The sequence below is a fragment of the Ziziphus jujuba genome, chromosome 6 (assembly GCF_031755915.1).
Source record: "Ziziphus jujuba cultivar Dongzao chromosome 6, ASM3175591v1".
NCBI lineage: Eukaryota > Viridiplantae > Streptophyta > Magnoliopsida > Rosales > Rhamnaceae > Ziziphus > Ziziphus jujuba.
This window is the reverse complement of record NC_083384.1, coordinates 646,741-656,271: the sequence shown is the minus strand read 5'-3', so window position 1 is coordinate 656,271 and position 9,531 is coordinate 646,741. Positions and strand designations below refer to the sequence as shown.

At 33.2% G+C, this 9,531-nt stretch overlaps 1 pseudogene; it reads right to left on the bottom strand.

Annotated features, from left to right (window-relative positions):
• Positions 1 to 4,628: 4,628 nt before the first annotated feature.
• LOC132804190 (NAD(P)H-quinone oxidoreductase subunit H, chloroplastic-like) lies at positions 4,629 to 5,461 on the bottom strand (annotated as a pseudogene).
• Between the last annotated feature and the right edge of the window lie 4,070 nt (positions 5,462 to 9,531).

The window sequence follows — 9,531 nt, the reverse complement described above, 5'->3', positions numbered from 1 at the left end:
AGGATTTATTTTATTTTTGCAGTATTTTACTAACATGGCAGATTCTAGAATAAGAAGAGGAGATCCACCCTTGAGGATCAATCAGGAAGAGTCCGTAGCATTCCATGGCAATGTCCGAGCTACCGGGAGCGGAGACCAAGTGGACATGAGAGCTTTTTTGGAGTCAATACAGCGGGTTAGTGCTCAAGTTGAGCATGTGAATCAAAGGATGGGAAGGCTAGAAGTTTCCCAAGGAATTCCGAACACAAGAAATAGGCAAGAATTCCATGGAGGACGAGGCCGAGGACGAGGAGGTCGCGAAAGATCGAGAGAGGAATTTGATGAGGAGCCATTCGGTGGAGACTTTAAGGAAGGTATGGACGAAACTTTTGCTGTCCAAGATAGAGCTGGCCGTGGAAGATATAGGAGGGAAGAAACAGATGACAATCTTAGCAATATCAAGATCAGCATCCCACCATTCACGGGAAAAAGTGACCCCGAAGCATATTTGGAGTGGGAAGAAAAGATGGAGATGATATTTGACCGCCATAATTATTCAGAGGCTAAGAAGGTGAAATTGGCAGCAATAGAGTTTGGACATTATGCACTCCAATGGTGGACCAATGAGCAAAACACTCGAAGGAGAGTTGGTGATGACTTGATTACTACATGGCGACAAATGAAAGGAGCCATGCGGAAGCGATTCGTACCATCACACTATCGTAGGTTGCTGCATCAAAGACTTCAATCTTTATCTAAAGGACATGGATCCGTGGAGGATTATTACAAGGAGATGGAGATGCTTATGATGAGATTGAACTTGAATGAAGATAGGGAAGCAACCATGGCAAGGTTTCTTGGTGGTTTGAATTGTGAAATAGCCAATCAACTAGAATTGCAACAATATGTGGAATTGGAGGAGATGTTGCATGTGGCTATTAAATTAGAGCATCAATTCAAGAGGAGGGGTGTAAGATCATGGTTTGGAGGTGTTTCCAACAGTGGAAGGTCCAATTCAAGTGGCTGGAGGAACAATCCCATCTATGAAAGCAAGCTAAAGCCGAAAGTCAAAGAAGAAGGTTCAAACTGGCCAAGGAAGGAGACTAGAATCAAATCTGTCCAAGCACCAAAGAATGAGGTAAAATTAGATCCTAAACCTTCTAGAACTCATGATGTTGTGTGTTTTAAGTGCCAGGGAGGAGGACACATTGATAGCCAATGCCCGAATAGAAGAATCATGGTGTTAAAGGGCAATGACGAGTTAGAATCGAAAAGTAAAGAAAGTGAGGATGAAGCCAAGCAAGAGGAGGAGGACTTGGAGGATGAACCCGAAACCTTGCAAGCATCCAATGCTGAATTAAACTTGCTTTCTAGGAGAGTGCTTGCTGCATACAAAGATGAGGATGAAATTCAAAGAGAGAACATCTTCCACACCCGATGTGAAATTCAAGGTAAGATTTGTAGTATGATTATTGATAGTAGAAGTTGTACAAATGTAATTAGTAATCTTGTAGTTGATAAATTAGGCTTAATAACTATTAAACATCTAGAACCTTATAGATTACAATGGCTTAATGATGGTGGTGAAATAAAAGTGAATAAACAAGCCAAAGTAAAATTTAATATAGGTAGATATGCGGATGTAGTTTTATGTGATATTGTACCCATGATTGCTGGACATATACTATTAGATAGGCCATGGCAATTTGATAAAGATGCTACTCATTTTGGTCGAGAAAATAGTATTGTTTTCAGGTTTAAAGGGAAGAAGGTGAAGCTGGAACCATTATCTCCTAAAGAGGTTTACAAAGACCAATTACAAATGCAACAAAGGAGAGAAGCCGAAAAGCTTAAGGAAAAAGCAAGTATGGCACCAACGGCTTCGCCATCCTTTCAAGAAGGTAAGAATGAGGTTGTTGATCAAGGTAAGGTTTCTAAGACTCATATTGAGTGGAAAGATCAAGGAAAAATCAAAATAGAGGGGAAAGAGAGTGGCAAACCCGAGAGCTTGGAGAAGGAAGGAAAATCCAAAGGTTTGCGCCAATCCAAGGGGGAAAAAGAAAAAGAAAGAAAAGAAAGGTCAAGTAGCAACTTTTATTTGAGTTTAGGGGATATTAATAAGGTTATTGAGTGTAAGAAACCTTTACTGGTCATGATTTATAAAGAAAATTATTTTAATGATCAAACTAACTTTGAAGAACTTGAATTGCCAAGTTCAATGATTTCTCTTTTGAAGGAATATGGAGATGTCTTCCCAAATGAAATTCCAAGTGGACTACCATCCAATCAAGAGGGAAAAGGTGAGCTTGCTATCCAAGGTAAGTCTTCTAATACTCAGGTTGTGTGGAAAGATTTTAATAAAACCAAGAGTGAAAAATTTGGTGCAAAAGCCGAGAGTGAGGAAGGTGAGATGGCATTGAGTGAGAAAGGAAAAGGAAGACATGAAAGGAACAATATAAATTTTTATCTTAGCTTTGGTGATGTTAATAAAGTAATTATGAATAAGAAATCATTGCTGACCATGAATTTTAAAGCTACTTATTTAAAGATGTGTTTATTGCATAGAACTTTATCTGCATTGTTGAGAGCTTTACTTAGTGGCAATTTGAAAATTTGGGAAATATTGTTTGCTAATTTTAAAAAGTGTAATTTTTACCATAGTGAGCATGTATTTTTAGATTTTGTTGTAATAGTGTTTGACCCAGGAGAATTGGCTTGGTTGCACTTACGAAAGGAAAGGTTTCCTAAACAAAGAAAGTCAAAGCTCATGCTGCCTATGGATGGACTTTTTCAAGTTTTCGAGCCTAATAACAAGAATGCCTACAAGCTTGATTTACCGGGTGAGTATAACATGAGTGCTGCATTTAATGTTGCTGATTTAACTCCTTTTGCTGCAGGTGATGATCTTGATTTGAGGACAAATCCTTTTCAAGAGGAGGGGAATGATGTGATTCCGCCCGAGCTCGCTCCACCGATAACCCGCTGGGGTGCTGACTCGACACAGATGAAGACTAGGCCAATCACAAGAGCTCAAATTAAGAGATTTAAGGGCAACCTAGGAGTATTTATATAGAGGGTAATCAATCTCAGCAGAGCTTGTCCATACTTGAAGATACAAAGCCTATTCGAAGCATCCAAGTGGTAGAAGCTGATACGAACTCGGGTGACGGTTTTGGTACATTTTTAGAGTCCGGAAAGTATGAAATGGTTCCAATGCTTTATGGGTTCAATACATATGCCTAAGAGGTCATGGAATCAAGTTAAATCAGCCTCAAATGCAATCAAAAAGGGCTTGTACGGACAGCATCAAGAATTTGGCCGAATTTGCTGTATTGCTTGCTGGCTTTACTGTATTTTACTGTATTAGCCTTTTCTTATTTTTCCAAGCATGGGCAACGTGTGGGACTTCATATTCAGCTTATTTGGCATCCTAAAAAGCATCTAGAAGCTGATTTGAAGCTCAAAGAGGTCAAAGATTGGTCAAAGTCAAATTAGTCAAAAAGCTAGTATTATAGTTTCCTAATTTTATTCTACTTTTTGTTTTAGGAAACTACCATTACTTTTTAGTTTTTATTTATTTATTTTCTGGACAAATAAGTTTAGGAAAGTTATTATTTTATTATTTTCATTGTAAATTAATTAATTCCTAATTCAAAATAAAGGAATTAATTAATCAATTTTAGTTTAGGAAACTTAGTTTAGGACATATTAGAATTCGGTCAGGTTTCCTAATTCCTATAGGAGTCCGGTTTTGAATTAATTTTTTAGGGTTTGTTTTGTTTCTTTCAAGCCTATTTAAAGGCTTATTTTTCAATAATAATACAACTTTAATTTGATAAAGAAAATACTTGTGAGATTAATTATCTCTTTGTTCTTTGAGAACACCTAAAACACCATTAGAGAATTGGTTGTTTTAGCTTGACTTATCAATAGGTTTTCCATCCCCTATTGTGGCGTCTACATTATACCAAGGTTTCTAACCACAAGTTGGTTAGGGGTTGAGGTCAATTCCATTAGAACCTGAACTTAATGAAGATCCGGGCTAATATAATACGGGTTTAGGAGCAGGTCGTCCTAGGTTCGTATCATAATCCTCCATGAACCTACTTCCTTGAGATAAAGATTGAAACCTTTGATGCAGCAACCTATGATAGTGTGATGGTATGAACCGCTTTCTCATGGCTCTTTTCATTTGTCGCCATGTAGTGATCAAGTCATCACCAACTCGTCTTCGAGTATTTTGCTCATTGGTCCACCATTGGAGTGCATAATGACCAAACTCCATTGCTACCAACTTCACCTTCCTGGCCTTCGAATAATTATGACAATAAAAAATCATCTCCATTCTCTCCTCCCATTCCAAATATGCCCTGGATCACTTTTTCCCATGAAAGGTGGAATGTTTACCTTGATATTCCCTAGATCATCATCTTCATTCCTTACTGGTCTCCCACGGATTGGCCTTTCTTTAGGTTCAAAAATTTCATCAAACCCCTCATCCAAGTCATCTCCAAAGTTACTTCCCGCAAATTCCTCTCTTGGTCGCCCTCAACCTCCTCGACCTACATGAGTATCTAACCTTATACTTGCCTCTCCTTGTGATATTTCTATCTTGTCCATCCTTTGACCTATGTTGTAAAATCAAGCATTCATCCGCTGCAATCACTCCAATATAGCCCATCTGTTAGAGTTTGAAGAACTCCTAAAGGGCCGGCGTATTCAGGTCCAATACGTTACTGCAATCCTGCGGATATTTCTCTTTCTAACCATACAATTACCAGTACGCCTATCGTAATTCCCAATACAAGAGTAAAAATAGGAATAAAGGCCCATATAATTCCGTAAATCTCTTTTAAAAACTCCAATCTAGAAAAAGAATTGATATCTTGTACTTCTATTGTATCAATAAGTTTTTTACATTTAGCGATTCCTGTTAAAAAATAATCGCAAAAATCCAAACATTCATCTATCCAGCCATGAGATAGATTAGCAGCTACTCCTCCCATACAAAAATAATTATGCGTCATTTTGATACCAGTGGCAGCTTCGAATAGATCATATATTAATTCTCTTTCTCAAAAAATATAGAAGAAAGGCATCTGTGCACCAATATCTGACATAAAAGGGCTGAGCCATAGTAGTTGAGAAGCTATACGACTCAACTCCAACATAATTACTCTGATATAGCTGGCTCTTTTAGGCACTTGAATATTTCCTAACTGCTCCGGGCCATTTATGATTATTGCTTCTATGAACATAGTAGCTAAATACTCCCAACGCATTACATGAGGCAGATATTCTATAATTATTATTTTTCCACAATTTTTTCCATCCCTCAGTGTAAATAGCCCAATATTGGTTCACAGTCAATAACATCTTCACCATCTAGAGTAACAATGAGTCGAAGAACACCATGCATTGATGGGTGGTGGGGACCCATATTTGCTACCATGAGGTCATTTCTTGTAGCTAGTATATTCATAGGTTTTTCTTTAAAAAAAACTAAAATAAGTTCATTAAAATTCAAATTCAAGATATAACAAATTAAATAATTCAAAATAAACTACTTTTTCAAATTAGCGAGTTTTTGATTCCCGAATATCCAATTGATTAATTATTCTTTCCCAAAATTTGACGTAGGCCTCTTTGAGATAAATAGTCTTTTCTGTGCAATTCCAAATGTGAAATAAGTTTTAGTATCCTATTGGTGAGGCTGCGTATTTGAAATTCAACAGATCCTACTTTTTCTTCTTTTTCTTCTTGCGAAATAACCGAGATGAATGAATTTTTTACCATAAAATGAAATATGTCCCCCTATTCCTATACTTTTTTTAGTGTTAGTGGTTTTATTGATCAATAATAACAATGCCATTCATTTTAACTTAGTATACACAAAAGATAAAAATTTAGACCTAAAATGAAAAAAAATAAGATTTTGGTGATCATTTATAGATCTAATTGATATGTCAATGAATCACGTATTGGAATGAAATGTAAGCCAATGCATGTGTGCATTTCTTTGTTTTCATAGATCATACTATAGGAAATATAGGAAAAACAAATCTACCATTACCTAACAAATTTTTAATCGAGGATACATATTTATCCTTACCAAACTGAAACGACTGCCCTTATGGGTATCAAACCAATATCGATTCATACAAGCTAAATCTTTGAATTGATAATTAGGCCACAGAAAGAATTTTAATTTAATTGTATCTCTTTCGCTTTTATCCAAAACTTGACTATTTGCCTTCTTACATTGCAACATGTTGCATTTCAAGGCATACCATTCCCATTCCTAGAATTAAAACAAATTAGAATTCTTAATTCTCTATGAAATCTAGGGGATAAAATGTTCTCAGGGACAAACAAATCATAATGATTGTTGTCTTTATTTTTTGTCATTTTTTTGATATTTTTCAATGAATTCAGCAGAATTCTTTTTATCAACATTGCTTTTTGTTAAGGACTTTTGATTTATTTCATGCTTACTGTTATGAACCAATGAAATACCTACGACTTAATATATAATAAATTGTCCTTCATTTTTTATAGACAGACGGATTGGGTTGATAATCAATATTCCCTTTTTCATCAATTTTATAAAAGTTAAATCTTTATGAATCGGTAGAATATCTAGGCTGAATTCGCCCCTTTGAATAGAGGATATAAAAATTTCTCTTGGATTTATCAGTCTAAGCAGGAGGCAATATACTTTGATGTTATCGATCACTTTTTTATTTAAAACACTATCCCATCTCAATTGAAAATGCAAATACCTTTTTAGGAAGAAACCAAACCCCGCTTCTGGATTGTTTCTTATTTCTATCTTTTTTCATGTCTGATCCCACAAAATCTTCTTCAATATCTTCGTCTTGCTTTGAGAGAGATGATTCAAAATCTACTTGGCTTATGGATTCTTTTTTTCCTTTATTTTGGTTTTCTGATTCAAGAGATTTTTTTTTATTCGAAAATATTGATATATTTCTTTTTTTCTTTCCGGTGATGCTTTTATTTTCACTAGCATTTCCATTTATATGCAAATTAAAAGGAATGGCCCATGGTTTAATCTTATACCTGTTATAAAGTATCAAAAATTCTAGGAAAAACCAACGATCCAGATTTGATACGAGACAACTTCGTATTTCTTCATTCATTCCTATCCAATCAAAAAGGTTTTTTTTTTGTATTGGATAGGTTGATTTCTTGATTTTGAGGAATCATGAGATAAAAAAGACCTTGTGTATCGGTTTTATCAAGTACTTGATAATTATTCCTCTCGAGTCTTACTGTATTTATTACTAGTGGTGTCAATATCAATATTGATCTAGGCCTCAATATCGACTTTCTTTCTTAGACAAAAATTGAGAATTATCCAATTAAGATATTTTCTATCCAGATTTTTCTCCATATCTATAATATCATCTTTGACTAGATAATTATTGATAGGGATATCTCCTAGCACATTAAAATATTTTCATTTATGTGTACTATAATTATAAAAAATTTATTGGTTATTATTTACTTGTAATGGTAATCCATAATTAGAAGAGTTCTTCTGATCTTCATAATTAATGGATTTAGATGATATAAATTTATATGCTAAAAGATCATATCTATAGTGTTTTTTAAAATTCTCTATTTCCTTTTGTAATGAGGCGGCTTCAAAAGTTTTTTTTTTGTAGTGAATTAATCGGTTTTTTTTTTCTCATTTTCACATGAATCGTATTTCTTTAAATGGTTAATTTGAGCTACAGAGTGTTGATTGACTCTATTTTGCCACTTTTGTGGTACTAAGCTAGACCATTTAATCGGAGATAAATCATATTGATCATGACCTTTTAACTAATTTTTCCACTGATTCATTCCCAAATTTCAAAGAGAATTATGTCTTAATTTGGAATGAAATAGTTTCTATGTTCCACCAAAATAATTCTTTATTTCATTCTTAAGAAAAAAAGTTGTTCCATTATATTGAAAAACAGATCTTAACTTATATAAGTATAAGTTAAGGGCTGAGGGTTGTGATAATTTGTAAAATACATATGCTTGTGACATGTAAGATAAGTCAAAAAAAAGTCTGTGTGCTTTTATTATTAATAGTAGAAAGGGACTTTTTTATAGTCGAAATAAAGTAAATTAGACGTTTGTTTTTTCTATAAAGTATTTTTTGATTTGTTTCACTATTAGAATTAGAAATATCTTTATCATCGTAAATATATTTATTAAGAATTTTTTTTGTTGATTCCTTAAAAAATTGTGCATTAATATTCCAAATATCAATGGTACCTAAAAAGATATCTATGTATATATTTTCAATGAAAAAAATTTATAAAATAATGTGATCTATGGATTAGTCGAGCATTTCTTCTTTTTAATACTTGCCCAATATTTTTTGGTGATCTTAATCTTTTATCATCATAACTCATTTTGTTTTTGTTAGAACTTATATTTTGTATTATAATGTATATCTTTTCAATGAAAAATGATATATAAAATAATGTAATTTACAGATTAGTCGAGCATTTCTTCTTTTTAATACCTGCCCAATATTTTTTGGCGATCCTAATCTTTTATCATCATAACTCATTTTGTTTTTGTTAGAACTTATATTTTGCATTATAAATTCCTTTTGTTCTCTTTTTTTATTTTTTCTATTTGATTTATGAGTGTATTTGTTCTATCAGTCAAATTTTGTAATTTTTTTTTTGTTAATGAATAATTTGTGCAATATGTAGGTCGAATTTTACTAAACGATTCATGAATTAGCTTATTATTTCTTATTGAATCTTTTTCTTTTTTAGTTTCACTTAATTGATATATTTATAGTTCTCCCACGCCAAATGATAGAGTTGGGTTTATTTTTTGGAGTTCTTTTACTATTTCTTTTCGAAATATAATGGTTTTACTAAACTGGTCTTATTATTAGAACTAGAAAATGCTGCTTTTTCCATTGTCTTATTTTTTTGTTGAGTTCTTTAAAAATAGGCTAAAAAATTGAAAGGTGGTTTTGGGAGAGACAAAAGGCAGTTTAGTTTCCATTCCTCAAACTATTAAAAAATAGAAATCTTTTTTTATCCTTTCTTTTTTATTGGATCATTATAAGTTTTTTGTAGCTTAGATTTATGCCAAGGTTTCAAACGAAAAGGAAATAGGATCTTTATCTAAATACCATCTATTAGCCATTTTTTCGGAAATTCTATTTCTGATAATTGGATGCCAATATATGTACATTTAATATGCATTTCTCTATTCCAATCCTTTAAATCATCATACCATTCGGGAAATTGAAACAGTAGTATACATATAAAATTTTTAACGATTATCAAGAAGGGTAATAGAATATTTTTTCCAAAAATTGATTAGGTGACTAACACAAGACCTCTTAGTATTTGAGCAAATATAATATTATCCCATGCTTCTGCTATTTCTATATGTGCTTTTTCTCCTCTTTTGTTTTCTTCAATTTTGTCTTTTTCTTTGTTTTTCCCAGTGCCTTTTGGCTTCTTTTCTGTATAATTTGAAATTGTTGATTCTATGTTTTTCCAC